This window comes from Corvus hawaiiensis, chromosome 1, assembly GCF_020740725.1.
Source record: "Corvus hawaiiensis isolate bCorHaw1 chromosome 1, bCorHaw1.pri.cur, whole genome shotgun sequence".
Taxonomy (NCBI): Eukaryota; Metazoa; Chordata; class Aves; order Passeriformes; family Corvidae; genus Corvus; species Corvus hawaiiensis.
The window spans coordinates 73,610,040-73,621,511 of record NC_063213.1 but is presented as its reverse complement, the minus strand read 5'-3'; positions in this window follow the sequence as shown (position 1 = coordinate 73,621,511).

The window sequence follows — 11,472 nt, the reverse complement described above, 5'->3', positions numbered from 1 at the left end:
GTGTCCAAGTCATTTCCCTGAGCTCTTTCCATATATTTCAGTTTGGTTTCCAGCTTCACTTCTACCACACCACAATGTGGTGCTGTACTGCACAGAATGATACTGCAGCTTTGCAATTCCATCTGGTTTGAACTCCTGTATTAAATAAACATATTCTGATACTGGAAAAATTAATATCTGCTACAGAGAATTTTATGTTAGTGTGAGGAATGGTTTGGAACAAATTAGCTGTACTAGTATAATAGGTGAACGTGGATCATTAAGAGTTACTAACTGCTCATTTCCCGTCTTCCTCTCTCTCGCTCTTCAAAAGGGAAACTGCTGTTTGTTACATTATGATTCATGAAAATAAAATTCTGATCTTTACCTTTCATTTGCTTTTTTCTTTTTGGAACATGAGAGATGATACTACCAATCTGATCAAATATTTTCCTCCATTTGAATACATAGTATACCAGCATTTCAAGTAAGGCCTGCCGAGGATGTGGTGGGATTTTGGATTGGCTGTTTGTTTCCAGGATGGCTATCCATCAAAATTGTAACTTGTAATTTTGGATGGATTTTTTTCTATTCAACTCTTTCCATACAAAGCAATGATCAAATCTTCCAGATAATCAAAATTACATATTTCATAGTACTCAATCACTTCATTTACTACTTCAAAAGTACTTCTAATCATAAACTTTTAGAAAGATTTTATATAAAAAGTTGCATATCTTCATTAAACAAGCTTGCAAAGCATTTAACTTTCAAAATAAAAAAACCTTCTGTATTAGGAAAGCACATGTTTCTGAAAAGCTGACATGATTTTGAATTGTGTGGATGTTATTTCCAATGTTTTTCAGATTATGATTTCATGACCTAGTGATCTCTATCTCAAAGTTTCAATGGATGGTAAAGAATGATAGTATCAAAGGAGCTTTCCAGTTAGTTTTAGCTCTGAACACTGTTAAAAGCAGCTATGGCCAAAAGAAAATAAAATAAGTTCCATTAAAATTTACCTCTTCAGGTCTTTAACTGGAAGTGACTCAAATGCTTGAATGGTGAAGACAATGGAGGCAAACAGAAGACAAATATTTCACATCACTCTTGCCTACTATGCTATTTTTGTTGATAAATATTCATTTATCATTTACCTGATGCATATATGTGGGCTGAGACATATAGTCTCTGCATTAACAAGTATATGTACAGTTCAGTGATATCTTCAGATTCTATTATTGCCCTAATAAGCATGTTTTCCATCAAGAACTTGCCTTTTCTTTGAGCAATTCCCAGTGACTTACAGCAGCAGAAAAGTATATTTTACTCATATTATTCCTCCACCACGCTACTTGTCATGTTCATATGCCAAATCTCTGTTGACTTAGAATTAGGAAACAAATCCTGTTTATCCTGTTCATAGCAATGGATGTTCCCAATTCTTCAGCAGAGAAAAGAAATTGTGGTGTCTTTTGGGGGGTTGTTTTGTTTACAAATATCAATTCACTTAATTGGATTCTTAGATAGATTCAGAGTTTTGTGTCCATGAATATTTTAGTCTGTCTCCCTTTTTTTTTTGTCATACGCTTACCACTGAAAAATCAGAAATTATATCAGCTTTATTTATCTGTGTAAATTTTCAATAAATTTAGCATTATCATCTATTATGAGTGGCACTGTCATCAGGCAGACTGTCTTTTTTCAGGTCATAAGGTACTTCCTGGTTTTTTTTTAATGATCCATGCTTTTGTGTCAATAGCTCAAGTTTTTTTGATGGGATTGTATACAATAGTTTACAAAAAGACTTTTCATGAAAGAAGGCTAATTTCCAATTAACAGTTTTCTTTTGCTCTCTTTTCTAATTCTGTAGTCTTTATGAATGTAGTTCAACCATGGAATATTATTTTATATCTGCATTTTTATTGTGTTTTCCTTAAGTATCTGGTAATATTTTCCTTCAGAGGTTCTAGACTGGACAGAATGGCTGCTAGTCTGTATGGTAATTCAAAAATAGTTGCACTATTAAGTTCTGATTTGGAAGTTAATTGTTTGACAGGATTGTGATTATGGAAGTGAATGAGGTGAGGAAATTATGTTACTCCTCTTCAGATGAACTCTTTAGCAAAAAAAATTAATCAAGTAGGCAATAAGGTATGGTAATAATAGAAGCGTGGATGCAACCTTAACCCTGGACTAAATCCTGACATCTCAAGAATTTTATGTATTTCTAAATAAACTGGGATGATTTTTTTTTTTTTTTTGGGGGGTGGGGGTGTGATTGTTTTCTTTTCTTTTTTAATGAGAGGAGCTTTTTAATAAGGAAAAAAGGGATTCAGTTCAAGATGTTTAATCCCAAACTCCAGCAACACTGAAAAGTTGTATAGCTGTTGAGCAATGTTTCTACTCAGATTAAATCAACTTAAACCAGTTTCACTTGAGTGAAAAAATGCCATTGCATGTTGCTTCCCCAATAGCATGATTGCTGACATACTGATTTCAGTTTCAGTAATCTTAAAACTGTTTTAATGTCCCAGAAAAAACAAACAAACAAAAAACAACAACAAAACAAAACCAAAACAGCAACAACAAAAAACCCAAAAACCAAAACCAAAACAAAAACAAAACAAGAAAACCCACAAAAAGAAACCCAAAACAAAACCCAACCAAACCAACCAACCAACCAAAAAAAGAAAAAAATCAACAAACTTTTCTTACCAGAAAGGATTGATTTTTCAATGGAAGTCAATTTGGAATCTAATAATTCATTTCCCCCCAGCCCCAAATACTAGGTAAAAATGTTGTATTTTCTTTTATTCTGTACCAGAAACCTTATTTTTTTTCTTTTTTTTCCTCAGCATGCAGCTTGTATTTATTTTATTTTTCACAGTGCTAGATGTGACACAATACCATGAGAGACAGATATCAAAGCAAACCATTCACCTAGATCTTTCTTTTGAGCTGACGAGCATGTTTCCAAGACATTTAAAGTTCAAGCTCCTTATTTTCATTTTTTATATCAAAAATTTAGAGTGAGGAGTACTGAAATGATTGGTAAAAGAGTTGTAATGCTGTAAGTACAGGCAAATGAATAGAAGAAAACAGTGGCAATTTTTTCTGTTTCCCAAACATGGAGGATGTCTCCTATATTCTATGTTCTTTGCATGTAAGTGTAATTTAAGTCAGAATTGTTCCGTTTTGTGTTCTAAATGTTTATCTTTCAAAGGAATGAATATTCCTGTTTCACTTGAGCAGTAATACTGTATAGAAAATGGAAGCAGAACTCTACAACTTAGTGCTTGCAACTGCATAATTTCAATGATATTAATATAATTTGATAATAATTCTAATAATGGTTTAGTTAATTGACAGTAGAAATTTATTTGACTGTTAACTCCATGAAATTATATTGACTGCCTAGGGAAATTGGACTCTTTTTTAGGTTAAAGTATTATTTTAAAAATAATTATTGATATTCCATATATAAATATTCTGAAAGTGAGCTAGGGTATCTGAGGAAGATCCCTTGTCTTCATTTAACTCATGTGAGTATTTGTCTTTATTATCAAAAGCACTCTTAAGTCATTAATTTAGTGCCAGTAATGCTCTTCTTTTATTTTATTTGGTTTTGGTGGGGAGTGAAGTATGAGTCTGGAAGTGAAATTAGAACTGGGGGGAAGCTCACAATAAACCAAAAAATATTTCTTCTTTACCCCAGAGCATGTTTCTCCCTTGAGTTACATGTATATCCCTTTGTGTCAGCATTGTCAAATGTTTGCCTTAAAGACAAAAGCTTTCCCTTCTTAAAGGCCTTAAACAGATAAATAGAGGAAGGAATAATCACCTTTCCTTCTCAATTTCTTCCAGCAATTCCCCTGGGGCAAAATTCTCTCTTCATGTTCAGGTTAACTGGACTGTTTTCTTTCTTTCTTTCCATTTTATTGCAGTCTTTTCCCTTATTGTAATTTAAGTTTCTGTATTCTTCACTTACGCTAAAGTGTGAGGTTTTTAAAATAGATCTTTAAAATAAATCAGTAACTCACAGAAGTGGCTCGATGGCTTCACTTGGAGTTGATTAGTAAAGTTACCACTCTGTAAAAATGTCATTGGTCCTGGTAGTTAAAAAAAAGTCTATTCTTTGACTGCCAGATTATGGTCTCCCCAACAAATTTCCTTACTGTAGATTTCTGACACAGAGCCAAAATGAGTGGGCAGCTGCATGTCTAAAAGTGGCCGAATTCCTGAGTTTACTCATAGATCAGCATGGAAAGAGCAGAGTTCCCTGACTGCAGCTTGCCTGGGAATGCAGCTTCACCTGGATGAAGTGCAGGCCTGCTGGGGACCTTCGAATCAAGTCAGGAGAGATTTGATCACATCTGCTCTAGATCATCCTCCACAGCACTGGTATTCATAACCCTTACCTCTTCTGCGCTGTGAAAGGAAAAGAGCACTTTATCTATCAGCACAGACAGCACAAACCCCCTTACTCCCACATGGTGTTTATTCCTTCTGGTATCCTTGTATTTTGTAAGGAGTTGTCAGACACCTCCTGCAGCAGCACCTCCGTTCTAGGTTGTGTTCGCCAGATGCTGCCCCGGTACTGTCACCTGTTCTGTTGGGTTGCTGATCTTGTGATGTGAGCTGCTCTTGCTCTGCACTGCCTGTTGGAGGATTTTCTTGCCTCTTCTGGCTCTATATGTCTCTTAACAATGCTACAGATCACTTTGAGGCCGGTGTGAAACCCTTGGTCCATTTACTTATTCCATTCCTAGCAACAGTATGTACAGTATGCAGGCTTCCCATATACTATTAACAGATTTTTTCAAGAACTATATATTCCTCTTGCATTGAGGAGAAAAAAATTAGGTATGTTTTAAACCAATCTTTTTTTACTTTTTAAAATTGCCTCCAAACCTCTAAATATCAAACCATACGACTGCAATCCAATTTTTTTTTCTTTGGGTGATTGTTTACCTTGGGCTCACTCCTGTTGCTTTTTACAGCACCACAGCCTTTTCCGGGATCCCACAACCTTACTTCCTCTCACTTTGTGACACATTTTCTAAACATGATAAAACCCTTAAACACAATTTGTCATGGTTTTGATCTTCCCATAATGCCATTAGTCTTGCTGCTCCTGTCTACCAGATGTCAACAGTGCTTCCCCACAGAGATTCCTGGGGCCCGGGGAGCCAAGTTGCTTCCTCTTGTGGGGTTTGGCCACAAGCCTCATGCTTACTTAAATAGTGGCTCTGCACAATCTTATTTGCGGTATTCCCAGGCAGGCAGTGCCTGTAATCACTCCCATGGGAATGGCTATACTGAAATCAATAGGAAGTAAGCCTGGGGTGAATGTGGGTCTTTGCTCACTCTGACCTTCTCAGCACACACTCCCGATGCAGTCCCCCTTAAAAGTGGGGCTAGGATGGAGGTGTAAGCAGTGCACCTCTAAGACTGGTGCCTAAAGGTTCCCTATTTAGAAAGCATCAGAAGATTATTACAGAGAAAAAAACTCACTATGGGTAATATATTTTTTTCCTTTAATTTTCTGAAAGAGAGTGAGAGAGAAAAGGAGGTCATAAGACAAGGAGAGACCAGTATTTGCAAAAAACTCTGGCTTTCATAATGGCATTTTATAAAATATTTACAATGAGAATTTTCACATTTCTTTCCATTCTGTCTTTACTGAGCTTGGTTTTCTGAATGAAGATGGTGAGTTGGCCTGGCTCTGCTTTCTTTGACATTCATTAAATGACTTTAATCTTTCCATATGGCTCTGCACCAAGTCAGGCTATAATGCCCCTTCTAATTAGTTTAAATTCTAAATTATTTTTTACCTACCTCTGGAGATATTTCCAAATCCACCTGCAGTCCTCCAAACTTCTGCAGTATTTCACTTTGAGATGTGGTATATAGAATGGATCAAAATAATATCCAGGGAAGTGTAATTAATATTTCTTCAACAAAATATTTCCCATTATTTTCTGTCCATCTCTTCATCTACTTTACCATTTTGATGCTATTTCTATTACAGTTATTTCAGCACTATTAATGTTTTTGGTCAAGACTTTTGCCTGAGTAGACAGAGTGAATTTAAAACCCAACAATGTATGTGACTCATGAAAATTTTCACAGCGTGACTTGACTTCCACAATTCTAATCTGCATTGTACTGACAAGTTGCATAATATTGTTTGGTTCCTCTGGACTTCACTAGTTTAAAAGAGCAGTCTCAGTGTCAAATGTTGCAACATTACTGTATATCCTACAGTACAGAGTGTAAACAAATAGATTCAGCTGTGGGTTAAAAACCATGACGTTTTTCTTTTATGACAATTGACATCTTCTTCCATTTATTTCCATTTATCTTAGAATATTTTAACACATAGATAGTGTTTCAGGAATGTTAACTAACTGTCTATCTATCACCACATTCTCCCCTCATGCACCTGGGGAGGCTAATGTTATCTCTGTTTTGCATGTAAGGAAACTAAGACAGACAAGCCAGAATAAATGAGACATCTCACAGTGGGATTTTGCATGAAAAGAGAGTAGCAATTCTTTACTTTAAATTTGTTGAAGTTTTCCTTACCATTTTTTAACTAGTTTTGTGGGGAATATGTTCTGAGTAGAGATATTGTAATACAGCAGACATTCCATGAGAAAGTACACAGTGACCTTCATGATAGCCCTCACTATAATTTGGACTCCACTTGGAGTTGAACATCTTTTATTTATAAACAGCTCAGAAGTACCTACAAAGCCCATGAAGCTTCCTGTCCTGGGCAGCTTTTAAAGTGAAAACATAAGTAAGCACATAAAATAGCTGTGCTATTCACAGCTTTTCATATTATTTTCCCATTTGCTCTTTTACTCGTATAGAAACTGCATAGAAAAATAGTCTCTCTATAGGGTTAGTTCTAAGAAGTTGGTCCAGAAGGTGTAACACAACCAAGTGTCTGGTTCTTTTGTATTCTAACACATTTGTTTATACTCTGGACAGGAGGATATGCAGCAATGTGGCAAAATTCATTAATGACTTATCCTGACAAATTTACATATGTCAGAAAGACATATAAATCTGGGGGGAGGGGGAAGAAGGAGGAAATGTGGAATGTTTGGAGTGATGGTGCTTGTCTTCCCAAGTTTTCCCAAGTCACTTTTGTACATGATGGGATCCTGCTCTCCTGAAGATGGCTGAGCACCTGCCTGCCCTTTGGAAACAGTGAATAATTTCCTTGTTTTGCTTTGCTCATGTGCATGAATTTTTCCATCTTTACCTCAGCCCATGAGTTTTCTACCTTTTACCCTTCTAATTCTCTCCCCAGTCCCGCTGGTGGGGGACTGGTTGAGTGGCTGTTTGGTGCTTGGTTTCTGGCTGGGCTTAAACAACAACATTGTCAGAGACTGAAATATTGTAATTTATGACTTAAACATTTTCTTGAAGGACTTTTAAAACTGTATTACAAAAGCTGCAAAAAAAGACCACTGCACCCTGAATGGGGCCCTGACTGAAGCCTTACACCGCTCGCTGATGGAGATAAGATAAAGAAACAACTCAGGGCTGGGGACATTCACTAAGCACAGGCTTAACACTTCCAAAGGTGGAGACCATAGCCCCAGGGCTATCAACTGCCAGGCTTGCAGAGACCCTCACACCAAAGGGTGGGGGGCGGAAAGGCTTTGAGTATCTTGGAAAAGCCTGTGGTCAGAAGCTTATCCACAGCAGAAGGGGGTGACATGGCCCATCACAGGGGCACCCCTCAAAAGGGTCCCCAGACCCTGCACCAGAGCACCAGAGATGATGCAACAGACCCTCAGTGTTGCAAGGGACAGTGTGTCAAGCTGGCCCCTGCAAGAGAGACACGTGGGCGTTCCCACCTGGCCCAAAGTGAATATTAATCCATGGAATTCTGCACTCTTCGGCGTGTGGTGTGGCAGCGTGGCCACAGTGGTGATGAGGGACCCTCACCACCAGCAGACCGGATGGAGGGGAGCAATGAGACATTGTTGGGACCCTCGGATGGGTGATGTGCTTCCACCTCTCCCTGTTCACCTCTACCCTGTCACCTCTCCCTGTTCCCCCACCCCCCACACACACTTCCTTTTCTATTTCTTTCTTTCTTTTCTCTTTCCTTCTCTTTGCCTCTCTACTATTAAATAAAATACATCCATTTTTTGGCAAAAAATATTTAATCTCGTTTGGTTTTAATCTTGTTTCTGGAATATTTAGAACCTTCTAAGTTCTTTCCGGTTTATGCTCAGAGACTTAGCTTGCTTTGCTTTTCTGAGTTTAAACTGGATTGTAACAATCATCTACTTTCAACCAGTTTTTCTTCCAAGAAAACACAAATTGTTTTGTTAAATAGTAAACAACTAAGGACTTCTCTGTTCATAGTTTGCTTGATTAATCCAAAACTATGTGAGTTTCAGATGTAATGCTTCTCAGGTACAGACTGTGGAATCTGCTTACTTCCTCCTCACAGTCATGAGTTTGGTGGACTACTCGGACTAATTCTCTCTATACTCAGCCCCTCCATCAGTTTCAGGCCAACTAAAGCAGTGTTCAAACATGTTTTGTGGTCATTAAGGCCTGCTATTATATAAGGAATAGACCGTACAATATATTTGTTATTGACTGTGTCATAGAAATAAATTAGTAGGAAAATTATAATCTTGAATGATTATATTTCTTCTGCTTATAGATATCAACAATGACTACATAAAAAGAAACAGAGAGTTGTTTTAGGATTAAATTTAAAGACTAACTTTTCTAGCTAGTGCTGCTGCAATTTTTTTGAACGTACCTGTCGCCAAACTGTGATGGTGTTTGATAGTGAGAGTTTCCAAAGAACATGGTAAGAAGAGTGTTTCCCTCCAATGATGATGCTTTTTGTGAATTCTTTCAGTTTCATTCAGCACTCCATTATTTTAGTATTATAATTCTGCCCGAACTGTAATACCTTATTGATATTCACCACACTTCTTATGACAATGGTAAATTGGGAACAGTTCCATGAAAGATGAGGGGATTGTACTGCTGTGAAATTAAGCAATTGGGAGGACAACCTAGTTTGATATTTATTGTGTTTCCTTAATTAATTCTCTCATCTGAATGTTTTGAAACATATTCTTCCATTTGAATCAAGATAGATTGATTTCTTTAAAACAATGCCCTTTCCCAGGGAAAATATTAAGTATCTTAGACACTACTCCCCCACAATTTATAAAGTTGTAGAGACTAAAATAAATTTGTAACCTAAAGAATAACAAAAGATGGATCAGAAATGCATCATCTGTCTTGTCTCTGTTACAGGGTTTGTAGAGGTAAGAATTCAATAATCACCTGAAATTTTAGGCTTTTATTTTATTAAAAAATCCCACCCAACAACTATAATAACAGCACTTGCCTAGTAATTATTTGATCAGTGGGTGATTGAAGAGATTTTTTATATTCCACCTGCATTCTACTTTTTAATTTGATTGCACTTTTGACATTAACTCCCCAACTAAGATAGGTACATTTCTTATTTTGCCAACTGTGGAATTAACTAAGAGTAGAAGCAGAAATAAATAGGGGTCTTTGATTAGTTGTAAGGGTAAATTTTTGCACAAAATATACAGCTGGATGGAGAAAAATCATGCATTTACACTGTCATAAGCCTTCCATGCCTGTTATGTGTCTGAAAACCTATCTAAAGAGATTTCTAGAAATGTATATTATTGTTAACTTATTATCTGAAATCCATACCTCATCCAGTTAAAATTATGTTTAAAAATACATGGCATCATATGCACTGTTCTGTGAGCCAAAAATATCTCAAGAGATCAGAAACTTTGTAAAATACTTGTGCTGTCACTTTGGTTGTACCTCAAGTTTTTCATGGAATAAAATGGTAACATTCAAGAAAAACATTGAACGTATTCCGTTTGAAGATCTTTCTAAAAATTATTTATACATTTACTTTCTATATGCAATGGAGTGTTAACTTTACCTGAAGAACTTACAAAAATGTTCCTATTGCCCTGGGAAAAGTTCTATTTTTGAATTGAAAATATGAATAAGAAATGTTTCCATTTTACAGTCCTGTAAGAATTTGAAACGAAATGCAGAGAGTTACTATAAGGGAATGCTGATCATGCAAATACTGGCGTCCTTTTCTGGGGATGTAAGTGGCCAAATTTAAATTCAAAATGATTCATCTTCAAATCTCAAACCCTTATTTAGAATTTAATTGAATTAAAGGTCTTGACTTTGTCACAACAATTGAAATTATCTGGTTTACAGTTTTGTTACAAATATTTTTTGAGTAGTGTCACTGGTGCTACTAAATTTGCCCTGTGCTAACTAAGATCAGAATTCAGTCTAAGAAAGCACAAATAAAACTTGCTCCCTAAGAATCTTTGTTGGGTCAACTCAAAGAATGTTTGAAGGATTATATGGCATGAAAACCTCAAAACGGCTTACATGCATCATAGCAGAACGTGATTTAAGTAGTTTTAAAAGGGTTGAAGTAGTAAAGTGACTGAATTGTTGGCTTATAACATCTGAAGATTGTAAATTCATATTCATATTGTCCAATGTCCAGTGCATTCTCATCTTGAATGAATGGCTGAATAAAATTTTATAATGCTCCTCATTTTAGCAGAAGAAAGTATGCCAAATTACTTGTCTTACTGTCTCCAGCCTTGCAGTCTATATAAAGCCAAAAATAGGATTCAAAAGGAAAGGAAGTGAGGAAAGGAAGTGAGGGGACAACATCATCTTCTCTTTTAATTATACTTACATATTTAAACCTTATTCTTTGTGGGGGAGGGGCAATATAATATTATGGGACTACACAGTCATAAAGGTTTCCGGTTGCTTAACTTTGCCATTTGTTACACAGTGGATCAACATGTCTGGATGAACCTCATTATCTATGATGGCCAAAGGCAGTATTTCTGTATTGAAGGTTTAACTATGTAAAGTGACCTGCAGCTAAGGAGGTGGGATTTTTTGTGTGTTAAATTGCTGCTGCACCTTTAAATTACTTTTTACAATGTGAAATGTTATAAATTGTGTGTGACAGAGGATAAAAACAAATATAAAATGTCATGTTACCAAGATGAAGTGAACACTTTGGCATTTCTGACTAGCATTAGGAATTTCTGCTATGCTTTGTTTTAGTGATTCCCTCAGATAACTACAAGATTCCTTCATCTTCTCATCTCAGAAGCAGCATCTAACTCCACAAGGCATCTTTTTACATCCACCTAGGAACTAAGTGGGCTTCTGAGTATTCCCAACATCTCTTTTAGTTTATTTTTACACTATATCATAAAAGATATATTTTCTCCTTCCATCTAGTAGCCTGGAAAATGTCATATGTAGGCAAAAAAGGATGTAGGGAATGAACTGGTTTCTGTCTGTGGAATTGCTGTTTTGCTTGACATGAGAATCAAAAATTTTTATTAGAGAAACTGCAATGTCCTAAACCAGAGCAGCTGTGGT